Source organism: Euprymna scolopes, chromosome 14 (assembly GCF_053919585.1).
Source record: "Euprymna scolopes isolate OS-2025 chromosome 14, ASM5391958v1, whole genome shotgun sequence".
Lineage (NCBI taxonomy): Eukaryota > Metazoa > Mollusca > Cephalopoda > Sepiida > Sepiolidae > Euprymna > Euprymna scolopes.
Window position 1 is genome coordinate 107,278,503 of NC_136495.1, and position 17,500 is coordinate 107,296,002.

The following is a 17,500-nucleotide window of genomic DNA, read 5'->3' on the forward strand; positions in this document are numbered from 1 at the left end:
CTTCTTAACTTACTAGATATAAATATATTTTAATACTACTTCCAAGCTGCAGTCATTTTTTGTAACACTGTTGTTGAAGTAAATATTGGAAAATATATATAATGCATTAAAGCATGCTATATATATATATATATATATATATATATATATATATATATATATTATTTCATGTTATAAAAACATATACAATATATTATTTCATCTTATAATATATATATATATATATATATATATATTTAAGTAAATTTTAGAAGTTTTATTACCATACAAGACGAAAGTCCTGACATTTAGTATCAACAGCAGATTCTGTGGCATAACAGGGTCGCGTTCAAAATAAATCTTTCTGTTTAAAGCACAACTGCACCATGATACTTGACTTTTTTCATTTTAAACTAACATTTTTAAAAACATGAAACCAACATTGTTTTATTTTATTTTTTCAATTTTTATAGATGTTTTAAAATTGATACAAAATTCATGTTTCCTTTTTATTTTTTTATTTTTTATTTATTTATTTTTTACTAACACCTGTATATGTTTTTACTAACATCTGTATATATTTTTACTAACATCTGTATATGTTTTTACTAACATCTGTATATATTTTTACTAAGATCTGTATATTTTTTACTAAGATCTGTATATTTTTTTACTAACATGTGTATATTCTTTTACTAACATCTGTATATTTTTTACTAACATTTGTATATATTTTTTACTAACATCTGTATATTTTTTACTAACATCAGTATATTCTTTTACTAACATCTGTATATCTTTTACTAACATCTGTATATTTTTTACTAACATCTGTATATTTTTTACTAACATCTATATATTTTTTACTAACATCTGTATATTTTTTACTAACATCAGTATATTCTTTTACTAACATCTGTATATCTTTTACTAACATCTGTATATTTTTTACTAACATCTGTATATTTTTTACTAACATCTGTATATTTTTTACTAACATCAGTATATTCTCTTACTAACATCTGTATATTTTTTTACTAACATCTGTATATAGATATGAACACATTTTCTGAGTGCACACAAAAGCGTAAAAACAGACAAAATAAACAAATAACAATTTTTGAAACTTTCTATTCTTCAATCTATATTTCAATCGTTTTGTTTTTTGTCTTTTGTTGTTTTTTTGTTTTTTTGTAATTAGAGATAGCTTTTCGCCCCTGCGTCACTTCAAAAATCTAGAACCTTCCTTACGACAAAATGTGATGTTGCCTCGAGTCGAATACTTCTCTAAATCAGAAAGTTTCGTTCTTTTTTTTGTTTGTTTGTTTTATTTTTTACTAACATCTGTATATTTTTTACTAACATCAGTATATTCTTTTACTAACATTTTTTACTAACATTATTATTACTATTATTATTATTATTATTAACATTATTATTATTACTATTATTATTATTACTATCATTTTTATTATTATTAATATCATTATTATTAATATTATTATTATTAACATTATTATTATTACTATTATTATTACTATCATTATTATTATTAATATTATTATTAATATTAATATTAGTAGTAGTAGTAGCATCAGTAGTAGTAGATATGGACTTCACTGTTTCGCAATTATGTTTCAAGTTTTCTGGAGTAAACGTCACTGTTTGCATTTTATTGCACAGCCTAAAATTGAATATCACAACATACTTTTATTAAGCGAATATCACCGTCCTGCAAAATATTATATTTCGTATATGGCCATCGATAACCTATCTTCTTCCTCATTTTCTTCTTTTTCCTACCCGATTTAACTTCCTGTTTTATTCCTGTGTCCGAGGGTTGGAAGTTCTGCCATGTTTCATATGACATATGAGATTGAAGCAAATTTTTACAGACAGATGCCATTCCTAACACCAACTCCTTCAAAAGGACGAATATTTCGTCGAGACATCGTGTCCTCATAGTTCTCCGCTAACTGGCACAATGCCCGTTATCAAGAAGATGGTCATCCATACAGCTACGTTTTCTGAGCTGCTACCACACTTTAGAATCCGCAAGAACAACTCCCACCCATAGGGTATATACTATTATAAAAGAGTTCATGTGTTGAAGTCATTTCTGTTCGTACACAAAAACATGTGATTAGTCGATTTAAAATGAATAGGCAGAGTACACATTACTAAGGGAGTAGTATTTACGATGTATCAGTATCCTATTTAGTATTTCATGTAAATGCAAAGGAGTTATGTTTAAAACTGGCCACGCGTTTAATAAATTTAAAGAAATTATCATGACTAGTGGCACCTGTGGAAATCCTAAAACGGACTCTTTCATATGTAATATGTTGGCATTCTGTGGATGTTCAGCGTAAATGGAGATCGCCTGATATTATTGTAGCTCTTTTGTTAAAACTACAAAAGTATTTATCTAAGCTAGCAGGGTCGCACGGCGTAACCCAGTCGTAAAATACACTTAAATATGATATTTTAATTTATGCAGATTTCATATATATATTATTATAAAGTCAATTTTCTATCAATTCTTATATATGAAAAAGTTGTTATTTAAAAAATATATATATATATATATATATATATATATATATATATATATATATATATACATGACTTCGGTGCATCAGCTTGAATCGGAACCCAAACCAAAATTTATGATGAATATATATATATATATATATATATATATATATATATATATATATATAACTTGAGTTCCTTCAGTTATAATCGAAACCGAAACCAAAACTTATGAAGAATTATTGGTAAAATTATTTATTAGAAAAATAGATGACATGAGTGCTATCAGCTATAATCGAAACCGAAACCTAAATTTATGAAGAATTCTTGGTAAAATTATTTATATACAAGAGCTGGAAGGTCATAACAATTAGACGATAGTCGCTAAGAAGAAAAAAGATGTAAGCGTGATACAAAATCACACACACTATTATATTAATATATAGATATGCTAATATAAAAAATCATTACGCAAATATTGTTTAAAATGTTATAAGTTTTTAACGATACTTAAAATTAATGCCTGTCAATATTTCCTAAATTAATTCAACAATTATGCGAACATGTATGACTGCTGAATTAATATGTATTTCCAACTTCCGGCAAAAACATAAAAACCTCTACCGAGTGGTTTTGCACATCTTTCTTTTTCGACCCTTGACAAAGAAGTATACTTTGAAAATTTGGGAACTTTACGCCGAATTACCATCTTGGTACTGCACATTATGTTGGGAAATGAATAATTTATTACTAGCAGAAGCTGTGAAAATTCCACGGTAGTTATAAAATTTTAAACACATTATAAATAAATTGAATAAAAAACAAAATGAAGCAAATAACGACGAATTTAAAACAATTTTTAGTAAACTCTTTTTTTTTTACTTTATAAAGATAAAAATAATTAATGTTATTTTCTGATTATTTTTTTTTTAATATTGTGAATTTTTTCTTAATTTTATAACAAGCTTCGCCTCCTCTCAGCATGCTTTTTTTAATTACAAAATAAAATAGCCAATTTGAAACGGCAGACAGCCATGTTTTTATTTTTTTGTTTTGAAAACTTTGGCGAGGAAATGGTTTTAATGATTTTTAACTGATAAAGAGCGACTATAAAGGGAGGTGATTCGTTTCTCATCAATTAATGCTTGCGACAATAATGTGTTTTGTGACACCGGACATCGGAGGAATAAATGAATAATTTATTATTGAAAAATTACTGAAATCATTCAATATTGTCCTTATTATTATTATTATTATTATTATTATTATTATTATTATTATTATTATTATTATTATTATTGCTGTTATTATTATTATTATTATTATTATTATTATTATTATTGTTATTATTATTATTATTATTATTGTTGTTGCTGTTATTATTATAATTGTTGTTATTATTATTATTATTGTTGTTGCTGTGATTATTATTATCATTGTTGTTGTTTTTATTATTATTATTATTATTGTTGTTGTTGTTGTTGCTGTTATTATTATTATTATTGTTATTATTATTGTTATTATTATTATTGTTATTATTATTATTATACTACGAGACTGCATTATAACATGCTTCAAATACAACCCCTTTCATGAATATTAATCCGTAAAAAAGACAGACTAACTGGTTTTAGTCCAAATAGAATTATTTATAAGAAGTATTGTGTAGTTTGCTTGAAGCATTATTTTTGAGGGCTATAACAATGTAGTTAAGGGAAGTGATAATTATAAAGGTGCCGAAAGTAAACCCAGTTTTTACTCTACCCAAATTAAAATTGAAATCAGGATCGTGAAAGAGTTGTGTTTGAGGGCTATCACAATGCTGTTATGGAAACGGTCTATGTAGCAAAATGAATAGCGATGATAATATTGAAGGGGTTTCAATAATTTTCAATTATGCATATTTATTTCCGAACATAGTGTCATCGTTATTTATTTTACTACATTGGTGGTTTCCATAACTACGTTGTGATAGCCTTCAAACACGACCTTTTCAGAATTAATTTTATTTAAAAACATGATTTCTGATTTAATTTGATATTTTTATCACGTCATTTTGTTTCCTAAAATTTACAGATTAACCTTACAAAATAGTGTTTTCAAATACGTGACTAAGTTTCTTTTATTGAAAATTCGCTCCAACTACGTAAGCACACATTGATTCCAGACTTGCAACAACCGTCAATACCACCGTACGTATAGTTTTCTTTTTCCGAGAAGAGCCGACCTCGCCGGGTTAATACCTCAAGCAAAATTAAGAGAAAAAAACAAACAAAATTAAAAACAACATAGACTACTTTGAAAATGATTTCTTACCTCGAAATTTCAAAAACAATTATTTAAATCATTTAATAAAATATTTTATAACGTTATTTGGTTTTCTGAAATGTTAAAATTAACATCACTGCTAATGTCTTTTTTGCAATTAAAAATTGAACCAACTGGGTATTTATTTCCTATTGAACCCAGGGAGATGTGACACAAGATTGAAAGGTGGAAACAATCAAGCCATCTTCCTTAAAGAAGGAGAACTTTGGCCTTGTGAAACTTGTCTGGTAGCCCGTTAGCATTCACCGTTCGGGGCACCTAAGGTAGCTAGCAATAAACTAGCTGCATCCCAAAGAGGGGAGGCAAAGCCTGGAAGGGTGGGATTCCTAAAACTACACAGGATCAATACCTCAGTCCAGCAGATATAGGCCGCCGAAATGGACCAGTGTCGACTGGACTGATTGTCGAGAACGTATCGTCGACTGGTCCGTTCAAGTCAAGATTCTTTAAGTAAAAGAAGTAGTGGATAAATCAAATCAACTACATTCGCAGTACCTCAATTCTGCTAGCAGTTGAAGGAAACGTGTTTAGCATGACACCATATTTGAGATCACTCAGATTTATGCATGTGAACATACATCTCGCTGCTCAATTCCCCGATCAACATGACCTTTGAAATCTGACCTCTAATTTACAGTAGTTCATAACTGTCATATACCCACCAATTTGTTTCTTATCATGTATGTATAAACTATGCCAGCTCAAGATAAAATCGAAGGTCACTTATGTTTCTTTCCTTTTCCTGTTCCTATTTTTTCGACCACACGCTGTGTTTTTATGCATGCACAGATAAAGTTTGATACTGCTTTGTAGAAACAGAAAAGTCACGGCAGCCACTAAGTATGTTGAATTATGCTGTACTCGAAAGAATGACAACACGTTGGTTCATAAAAATTTACGACAGTTTTATTGTGGTTTTTGGTGGCGAATAACAATAAGGGGAGAGAATAGTGGGTTTTGGTCGAAGGACGCCATGCACTCTGAAAAACGTCGACTAAGTCGACCTCTGCTCGCCAAAACAAAAACTCAACTTAACCCAACTCAATTGACAAACGATTCCGAGCCTCTATGGCGTTTGATGGTTGTCAGCTTCATTCTTTTGTTATCCACATTGCCTTTTGAGATTTTAATTATTTTTTTGAATGGCCTTTTCAAATTTCAATTATTATTTTTGTTTTGACATTTTGCTTGTCTCTCTGCATTCTTATAACTTTCGGTACACACAACATTTATTCAACATAACGTTTCGGTGAAGTTACATGTCTGAGTTTTGAAAATGAGGGTTGGTTATTCGTATTATTTGGATTCTCTGTTTGTATGGAACCGTGGCGTAGAATACTTCGAAAATTCCGTCGTAAAAGTGGCATTCTTCTGAACGTGGAAGTTCAATTCTCACTGCGGAAGATCGAAAATACAATTGGCGATTACTTGGAAGATCTATCCAATCATGACTGACGGAACGAGAACATGCTACTCTTGCGTTTTAAATAAACGGTTCTGCTTTAAATTCCGTGCAGATTTTTGAGTTCGACAGAAAGATTTCTGAGTTCGTCAAGATATACCCGAAGAAGGTCGGAGGGTATATTGATCAAAACATTGTGAAAGTGACACCCAATATAAGAATAGTAGTCCGAAGAATCCAAATAAAACGCTTTTTTAAGCAAACATTATTTAATGAAAAAACATTTCGATGTTACAATTAGTATAACGCATGTAATCTGAAGACAGTTATAATTTGGGGTGATCACAGGTAAACAACATGAAAGGTTACTACTATTTTCTGCTTCTATTTCCCCTCATAAGCCACTCTCTTTCGTCCGTTTATCTCAACTCAATTCAAGCCGTTGTTATGTAATCTCCTATGGTTTTTGACAATCGATTCCGAGCCTTTATGACATTTGCTGTTCTATTTCCCCTCATTTCCTTATAGGCTACTCTTTTTCTCTCTTTCTTTCCTCCCCATGTGGTTATTCTCACATCCATTAGACTCATTACATATTAATCTCTTTTCACAACTCTTATGAACTTCAAAAATTCAAAAGTCTAAAGTAACAATCAATCTCGCATCAAATACACAACTTTGCAAACTTTTAATTCTATTTTATTTGGTGCTTGTATTTTTTCTTCTTTTTTATTTTATGTATTTATTTATTTTCTCTTCAATCTTTTATTTTGTGTCTAATACTGATGTTATTGATTGCATCGTATGGTTGCTAATGGAAGGATTTCTCGCCGAAACAAATTTAAAATGATTGATTTTATTTTTACATTTAAAACTCGACAAATTGTTACATTGAAATAACCACTTGTCGTCGTGGCACGATTTCGATTTTTCGCTCTTTCTTTAATTGGAGATGGTTCGTTGGATCAAACTGCACGGTTCCAACTTGCCATTCTCAGACGACTGAAACGACTAACAACATCTTTAATTGTTTTCAAGTACAAAAAAAAACGGAGAAAAAAAAACGAAATGATTCAATTAACCTGACAAAAATAGTTGGGACGAGCTGGACGCCCGGTGTTGCTTGGTCGTACAATACGTTTAAACATGATATTTTAATTTATGCAGATTGCGTATTATTATTATATGACCAATCATCTATTGATTATTATATATTACGAAGAATAATTTGCACGGTAGACTAATTTGCGAAAAAGTAAAAAATAATGATAATGATAATGTCGTTCATCAAATTCCGTCTGTATGTGTTTACAATATCACAATATCAATATTAGCTAATATTTGAGCTTGGTAATGAATACCCTGGAATAGATAATTCTAACTAATGTTTAGTTTTTAAATATGCAAATGAATAAATGATTTGCGGCGATTTTAAATATTACCTCTTTTTTATCGTAAATTGAACCCATTAATAAGAAAAAAAATTAAATTAAATAGTGAGGCACACCCGGGATTGAACAGTGGATCATTCGATCTACCACTCAGCTATATCTTCAGATGAGAAAAAATCTGTTTTTCTTTTTTTATTTTAAATGATTAGCTGAGACTTCATTATCTCTCTTGGCCGGTGCAACGAAAAATATTCTACTGTAAAAATTCTTCTTTTTCATTTATAAGAAAGAAAAACTATTTTTAGGATCGGATCTTTTCGATTTTCCATGCTTATCGGATAAATTTTTGTATGAAACATATCTAAGAATACTACAAGACACATAAATTACCTTTGCGTGAAATTTGCAATAGATAGGCTCAGCCGTTTCGGAACCTATGAAAAAGGAATTCTCACACATACGCGCGTGCGTGCGCACACAACGTGACTTTTATGTAATAATAGATAGATAGATTATAAGATAAGAAAAATACGAAAGATGTGCAAAGGTTTGATTGCTAGCGAATTGAAAATACATTGTGATGTGCTCGTTTCGTCGTATGTTTCTAGATTTATCAACAGTATATACGATCATCCAATCACACGGACTCGCTTCGAGCAAGACAGAACCCGTAAATCGAAAGCGATGCGAATGAAAAGTAAAAATGGTTAAATGAACGCGAACGAAATACCTTTTTGTGGACCGTTCTTTTATGGCTTTTTAGCCGATAGAAATGGCTGCTAAGGGAGTACAAAACTGAAAAACAATAGAGCTTGACAGGCGTAAGTTGATTTAAACTTCTCTTGAACAAATCTTCTTTCTTAGAACTGCACGGCTGTGGAACTCTGTTCCGCCTGCCTGCTTCCCACCGGACTACAACTTGGATGTGTTCAAGTCCAACGTTAACAAATTCCTAATGAACCGCCCCCTTAAATAAACACCTCATCAAATCTCCACACTAACGTAATGTACTTGCAATAACTCTTATCCCTGAGTGGCTTCCGGGCCTTGATAAGTAGTGATCACTGTGTAAAAAAAAAAAATGCGCAAATATATGCATACGTTATAGGCGATCCATTTTTAACAATTTGTTGTTCGCCTGACAATAGCTCAAACGGTAACAACTAAGGCTGGGGCGCTAAATGTTTTGGTTTCGATTCTAGCAGATGACACCCACGTCACATTTTTATTTCTTTTTCTTTTGGAATCACTACTATATATTGGGTAAAATATTATAAATAGAGAATTGGCTTTATAATAGTAAATACGAAATCTGCATGAATTAAAATATCATATTTTAGCGTATTTTAGGACCGGGCAACGCCGGGCACCTTGCTAATGATAAATAAATAAATCACAAAATGATGGAAAAAAATTAAGTCCCGCTTCTATTTGGTAATACCCACATTGTGATTACGTTCTATTAATCTATCTATATACAAATATAAATTTCAGTTTTGTTTGTTTGTTTTTGTTTTTCTCGCTCTGACAGTTATATTAAAAGCTTACTTTTTTTCTATTTAAAAGTTATTAAAACGAATGTGTTATTGATATTCGAGCGACCACATAAAGGTTAACTAATTCGCATATTCATTTGAAAAACGAGTCTTAATTATCTGTTGATTTTTTATGATTTCTTATTGGATGATTGGTTCTATTTCACTATTAAGTTGAATTCTATTTAATGAGTAGTTTCTAGATTCTGCATAAGATGAAAATGTTCTAGCATACGGAAACATATATGCGTGTGCATATGTATGTATGTATTATGTGTGTGTGTATGTGTGCGTGTGTGTGTGTGTGTGTGTGTAGTGACCATGTTGGTGTTCATTTGAATAGTCTCTACCAAATTTCTCTCTGAATATTTGGTCTACAGAGTTGAAATTTGATATACAGAGTATTTGGATCGGTAGCAGACTTTTGATTTAGTTTTTAGCTGGCAACAATTGCTGCTAAGGGTTAAAATTGAAAAACAAAACAGTTGACCTTTACATAACGACTAAGGCTGGAGCACTAAACGTTCTGGTTTCGATTCTAGCGGACGGTATCCAATTCGTATTCTTATAAGTTTTGAAACATCAAAAGTGAGTTGGCTTTATCATAATAAATAAGACCTGCATTAATTAACAGATATTTATTCGTATTTTATGACCGAGCAACACCGGACTGCCTGCTAATTTTCTATATAAGTTATTGATGATCTATGGATGAAATAAACGTTTTGTTTTTACTCGTATTTACCCTAAACGAGGCAAATTGACTCTGAGACATGAAATACGGACCATGCCTACAGGGATACTCTGATTTGAGAGTTGGGCAGCGAGATGTCTGTTTATGTCATGCTAAAATTTGTACGACTTTCTACAGCCGAGGAAGCAGGATACAAGGAGGAAGTTCCAAAGTCTAAAAGTTCCTATTTACTCTGCCTCCTCTACGAGAGCAGACTTAGACACGAAGGTCGTTTTTTTATATCAATGTGAAGAAAAGGAACAAAAATAAAAGTTGTCTTAGTCGTGAAGGACTTCTCCTCTTCTAATCGAGAACAAAAAACTGAAGTCTAGAATCAGAACAGATACTACACTTTGAGATAACAAATCATTTATTCAGGTTAAAATTGCAATGCAAGTTCAAACTGAACAAAACACTTAGGCACAAGGCCAACTCAAAAGGGAGGGGGAAAATGGGGGTCGTTGATCATCCTTGTCACTCCAGAACTAAACAAAAGTTTCTCTTAGCTAGTATCTTTTTTCATCATAATACCGCATTCACCCTTTCATACTGGGGGGCGTCCTACTTAGAGCTCAATTGTTTAAAACATTTTTTATCTACGTGTAATACTCTTTGATCTTGGCCCGAGGGCCAAGAAGTCTCTTTTAAAGTCTAAGAGTTTTAAGGAAAAGGCTTTCAGACTCTCATGCATCGGAGAACTGAAGGCGTCGGATTTTATTGCTTTTCGGGTTAGTAGGATGTTATTTAGGTCGAAAGAACACCAGTGCTCCGAGTTTATCAGATCACATTTCTTTGTTGAACAAGACAGGAATACAACATTGAGACGATGGGAGATGGGTTGGAGCTTGGTTAACAGTACAATACCTTTTATCTTAGCGATTCTTTTTTGTACCTTGTCCAATAGAAAGAAAGAAAGACTATATGTGCATCAGTCACCATAAATTACATGCATGGGCCCATGACGGCTTTGCAGATCCTGAACTTGCGCTTATCTGACCCTGTTCTGCGTTCACCAACCTGAAACATGAAAATTGCCCCGTGACAGTAATGCCGGGTTAAGTGGTAGGTATATGATGAAACATGATCAGTAATGGAGGAACTTGGGTAGGGCTGGATCATTTAAGAAGATGACTCAGCAGGAACTTATTCACATTAGGTTTGAAAATGATAATGCTATAGTAAACAGGGAAGCAGCCACACGATATTGTGTTCCACAGACAGACAGTCCTGGGAAATAAACTCTTTTCATGGAATTTTATTGTATTTCTAGGTACAAATAGTAAGTGAGGGAAGTTGTTGTAGCTAGGTGAGTATTTGTTGCGAAAGGTTTAACAGAGGGGGGCATAGATTGGAGTTCAGTCGAGCACCTGCCATAAAAGTATCGATAGCGCAGAGACAAATTCGCAATGTCTCTTCTTCGAGAAAGAGAAAGTAGGGAGGCGAACATGTCTTTACCCACTAGATTTTGAAGACGGTTTTGCATCCTATCAAGGCAGGAAAAGTGTACTCTTAGGAGTTTCACTTCAGATGTCGCAACATTACTCCATCTGAAGACGTAATTGATAAGCAGAGGATTGCGTCAAGAGCGGAATACTGGTGCCAAGTATAAAATAGGTAGATTAGAAATTGTTCCAGCTGTAGATCGTCGTCAGGTGGTTGAGGAATTCGAATTATCAACTTGACAGTGCCTGTAATTACGGCAAGGATGGGGAATGGGTGTTGTTAATCAATGAGAAATAGATGGGTGTGTTCAGGTCTGTATATTATTAACGATGTTGTGTAAAACCTTAAGTAGAATAAGCGTTGACTAACGAGAATTTCTGGGACCGCAATTCTCTAAGATGGAAAAGAAGATAATTGATTGCAATTATGTGGAGTAGACCAATGAATTAATTATACTCCATGTCGGTTCAGTTCCACGCCTGTTTCGGGTCGATTTCAATACAAGCCATAAATCTTCGCATCTTAAAAAGAACCTTCCAGTATTACTGGAATCCACGTTGTCTAGAGAGCACATTCTTATGCGCGGTTCCGTACCTGGATCATCACACATAAAACCGGAAGTCTGACTAATAAAACTTCGTAGAATATTTAGTAACCACAAGAGAATATTCTTATCATTGTTTTGATTCTCGAGTATATATCCGACAAAGTTAAACACAATTAATCAATCGACAATCACATCACTCTATATAAAAACATGATATTAACTAATATATACTAGAGAGTCAAAATATTGAAAAACATATTCTCTTGTCACAGCCTAGTAATAATTATAATAATCCTCTGTTGGCCAGAGTCATTAATGAGACAGACAATAAGAGAATTGAGCTTATTTTAATTTTAGTTTCTTTTATAGTAAAGTAATTGACTTTAAAAAAAAATGGATTCAACACGACAATCCTATCTAAAAATAGCACTGTTCGTATTCTGGGTTGAATTCCTGTAGAGATCAAACTAGAGAAACCTAAACGAAACCATGCCATATACCACATATATTAGTGCTACACACCTTGGTCAGTAGTCAATATCTATTTGTACAGTATGGTGGTGTCTGAAGAAGATTCTTGTGATTGGTGTTATTAGATTTCTTCTCTGATAGACATGTTTTACTAGACAGGCTGTATTTTGTTTTAACGCGCATGCACTACCGACAAAGCGATGGGAACGAGGCTTCAGTACTTGCCTTGCAGATGATAGGATGTACGTGCCGAATAAATTGTCATCGATGAATGATTTTGCTTTGAAAAAACTTCTACAAAGGGAGATAAATTCAGCAGGAACAATGACTGAACAACTGAAACTACAATCATTTGTTTAGTAGCTAACCTTATATATATATATATATATATATATATATATATATATATATATATATGAGCAAACAGTAAATAAAATATGTTAAAAAACACTTTGAAATGAGTTAAAAACATATTTAATCTGAAAAGGAAACACTAGATAAATGGATAGTCCTTAATCCGTGGAGTTTCGAAGAAATACTTTCCTTCTCATCAGAGGGTAAGAATTAGCAAAATGCGGGATCATTGCATGCAGAAGTATTTGATGAAACAACAAGTAAGTCAAAGATCTTACTTGAAAACAAAAAAAAAGTGAAGCAGAGGGAATATGGTAAAGAAAAAGGTGATTACACACGAATGGATAGTCTGGTAGAAGATAAAAATTCCAGTGACGGTAAAATCCAAATGTAAAACTTCAAGAAAGTTAAAATAATTTCCATTTGTACAAGTAAAATCCAAGGAAATCCCGCAACTGGAAGAAGATGGTCCATAATAATCCAAAGGCAGAAATCCATGGAATAATTCACAAAAATGTGTACAAGGAAAAAAAAAAGAAAAGATTCCAATGATATTAATGAAAGAAAAATAAGATGTGCTTTTCACTCTACTTCCGAGACATAACTATAAATAATAAAGATCTGGGAAGAGAAAGAAGAGAAAAAAGTGATGATAAAGTTAAATATGAAATAAAGTAAAGGGAAACAAAAGTCAAAATGACCCAGACAGGAAATTTTAAAGGCGCGAAAAATATATAGGGCAAAATAATATAGGTCAACTGAAATGTACAGGTCATCACTTAAAAAAATGTCAGCAAGAGTTGTTAAACGACACTAAAAGGAAAATAAAAATAAATAAATAAATATATAGAAAATAAAGAATAAATAAATAAATAAAAATAAAATATAATAAAATATAAAATATAAAATAAAATAAGAATAAAAAATAAAAAAATAATAAAAATTATTTAAGGGGAGAGGATGGCCGGTATCTGCAAATTCAGGGAAAAAAGTAAGTAAATGCATATAGTAAAATAAAAGTGTGGGTAGATTAATATATTAGATAGATAGGAAAGTTTAAAGAATAAAACAGAAAATGCAGATAAAAAATCGGCCATGCAAAGAAGAGATAAAGAATTAAAATAAAGGATTATTAAATTATAAAGTATTAAGAAGTATGTAGAAAAACGATAAAGTTAAAGAAAAATCTTTATATCGATATAAAGGGTAAAAGTAATAACTATGTAATTTCAAAATTCCCATGATTAAATTTGGACTTATGTTTACAGAAATAGACCAGTTCATTTTTAGAATTTATTATATTGTTACTTTGAGGGGAAGTAATTTAGTTATAGCTTCGGTTGTGCAGAGGCGACATGATTTAGAGCCTGAAGTATAAGACTCAACTTTTTTTATATAATAGTCCATTTGATTGAAAAAGGGGTATTGTTGGAGTTAAGTTTTTTAATTAAAGTGGTTAGAGAAGTTCCTTGGTTATTATTAGAATTATGGTTGTTAAAAGAAGAAATGTGGTTTGATATTCTTTTCTTAATTAATGTTGAAGTAGCGCCGATATATGTATGTACTTTATTAAAAGCTCGAGGTCTGGTATTAATATTAATTTGTTGATTTGTATTAGTTAAATAATTTGAATTTTGTTCATAGTGTTCAACAAATGGTGGGACAATGAAATATTGATATTTTACTAATCTGCAATAAAGCGATTGACGCAGTTTATATATATATAAACTGACGCAGTTTATATATATATATATAAACTGACGCAGTTTATATATATATAAACTGCGTCAATCGTTTTATTGCAGTTAATAAAATATCAATATTTCACTAACTATACGTCACAACATATTCCAATTCATGTGATATTTACGAAGTTATGATATTTTATTTTTTATCGTGGAATTTCCACTGTCCATCGCTTTATTGCAGGTCTCTTAAAATGTGGTTTTAGGGCAAAAATGCAATGTTTTATCATGCGAACTTTATGTTTTATTATATTTTTCTGTCAAATAATAATGAGAAAATCACATCCTAGCTGCTAAGCCTCAAATAAATGAATTTTTATCGACGTATCCGGCATTTTTTAAATAACAACCTTTTGTCCCCCGGGGAAGTCAATTGTTTGATTTCAAAATGGAGTTATGACTATAGCAATATCAACTATGTTCTCTACAAAGCATCCTTTGAAGTAAATTGCTCTCCTTCCTCATAAACTCCTCTTTTTAATATTGACCAGAGATATTCAATGGGATTAAGGTCTAGAGAACACGGTGGTCAGGTTCTGAGTTTCTCCAAAGAAGCCCATAGATTCAAGGAAGGCTACAGTCGTCCTAAAAGAATGGGATGGTGCATTGCCATACATAAAAATCATCTGAAAGCGACGTGACAATGGTAGGTCATCTAGGTGATAAATGTTTAACCAAAAAGGCTGTGTACGCATTGCTGATAAGTTTTACCCCCTCTGGAACTCGGAAGTGTCCAACCAACTTATCCCCAATTATTCTCGCCTAAAACATGATGCCTCCACCTGCTTGTTTGCGATGAACTCTGTAAGGGGTTGAAGTTCCGTTCCAAACTTTGGCCCATTCATCTGGACCGTCAAGAGTAGCACAGGTCGCATCTGTAAATAGGACACGTTGGACATCCATTTTCGTGTAATTCTGTGCCCAAACCTTTTGCTTTTCCCTATGTTGTTTGATCAATGGACGTCTTGGAATAGTTTTGATGTTCCTTGCCATCTCATTTAACACATTGCATCGGGCCTACCTGGTTCTTGGAGCAATTCCGGCTCTCGCAAAAATGGAAGCACTGGTGCTGTTTGAGTTCGGTTGACTTCCCTACGAATTTTCCGAATATCATGATATGAAAGGTTTCTCCTGGTGCCCTTATCCTATTTGAATTTGGTGTTGGGGTTGTTCACGAACGAAGCCAAAGTTCTTGGATCCCTTTACAGCTCCATAGCTAAATCTTTGATGAACAATCTTTCTGCGAGTCCAGCAACAATCCTTTTCTTTTCGATAACCGTTAATCGCCTCTTCTCGTGACATTTTAACAGACCTTCAATAAAGCGATGGGCAGTATAAATTACTTGATAATAAATAAAATGTCACAACTTCGTTAATATCGCATGGATTTGAATAAAATTTGGGAAATAACTAAGCTTGAAATTTGATGATGCAATTTTCATTTTTGTATGGCGTATATTCAATGAAATATTGATCTTTTCCTAATCTGCAATTTAAAAACATTATTACAATGATCTAAACATAATTCTCAACGAAAAACCAAGACACGGAATAATAAAATAATGTTAAAAAATACACATTGTTGGTGACTACCCCCTTATTTAAATATATATATATATATATATATATATATATATATATATATATATATATATATATATATATATATATATATATACTAGCAGGCCGCCTGTCACTGCCCGGTCGTAAAATACGCTTAAATATGTTATTTTGATTAATGCAGATTGCGTATGTATTATTATATTTGACCCAATATATAGTTATGATTTAAAAAGTAAAAAAATAAAAATTACTTGTGCGCCACCACGGAGTATCGAAACTAAAATGTTTAGCTTACGATTTACTTATTCCTTTGACGTTAATGCTTGAGCTCTGAAAGCATATTTGCTTCAAAGCTAAAGATATAAACAGGGACCAATGGCTATTACGTTACGCGTGCATATTTGTAATGCCGTCGTTCGATCTTCACCTGGCAAATTACATTTTTTTTTTAATTTTCACATATTTTTTTTACCTATTTTCCCTGACTTGAGTCCAAATATAAAGTTTCGCATGGATTCGAATAACCTATCTATTAAGTTTCATTGACAGAGGAGTTTGGTAGGACACTTTTTTAAGTAAATATATACGCACACATAAATATATAATAGAAAAGGGTTTGTGTTTACTATAACGTTCTTACGTAAATATTACGCAAGTATAAATCATGTAGAATATCTGCATGAATATAATTACACGTAATAGTTAACTAGAGATGATAATCACATCAGAAAACTGAAAACTAATAGGGAAATAATTAAAATTGATGTTTAAAAGAATATGCTAATTAGCTAGATCTTTTGCAGATAAATGCAATTCCACAAAGTGGTATTTTCTTTTAGAATAAATAGAAAAAAGGGTTTTTAATATGAATATCAATACACAAAAAAGATTTATAGGAGTATATATGTAGGTTTTAATGGTGATGTTATTAAGTATAATTTTTATTTTTTTTACTAACGCTGATTTTCTTTTTAATTTATTGCAGAGCGAATAACAATGACGCAAGCTTTGAAATCTTCCGATCAGTCGAAACCCAATACTTTGAAGTAAGTTCAATCTACATAATTGAAAATTTTGAAAGCAATATGTTTGTATCTACGTTTTAACGTTTCGCGCCATTTTTAGAAAATACGATCGTCTGATGCTTAAAGATGAGGTAACTAAATTTCTCTTGATTTGAAATCGCTGTTTGCTAAAGCTTTATTTTGTCCTGTCCTCAAATTATGGAAACTATAATAATATAATTCTGTCATCGTTGTCAATTTTAGTGACATTTGTTTAATCAACTTAAATAATTTTTATTTGACAATTATTTTTAGGGTACGAGAGAGAGAGATTTTTTATAAAGTTAAAATAAATATATAAAAACAAGTTTATATTTAGCTAATTTACATTTATATGACAGCTATTTTATGGAAAATAGAAAAAACCGTAGACCTCTCAAATGTAGGTTCATACATTAGTACACTAACAT

General features: G+C 31.5%; 1 long non-coding RNA gene across 8 annotated transcripts in view; it reads left to right on the top strand.

Annotated features, from left to right (window-relative positions):
* Positions 1–17,500, top strand: part of LOC145293206 (uncharacterized) — a 1,032,236-nt gene that overhangs the window by 862,983 nt on the left and 151,753 nt on the right. For all 8 annotated transcript variants that reach the window (XR_013869688.1, XR_013869687.1, XR_013869690.1 and 5 more), the window contains one exon: positions 17,012–17,072. This is a non-coding gene — a long non-coding RNA (uncharacterized LOC145293206). The remainder of the gene's footprint in view (positions 1–17,011; positions 17,073–17,500) is intronic.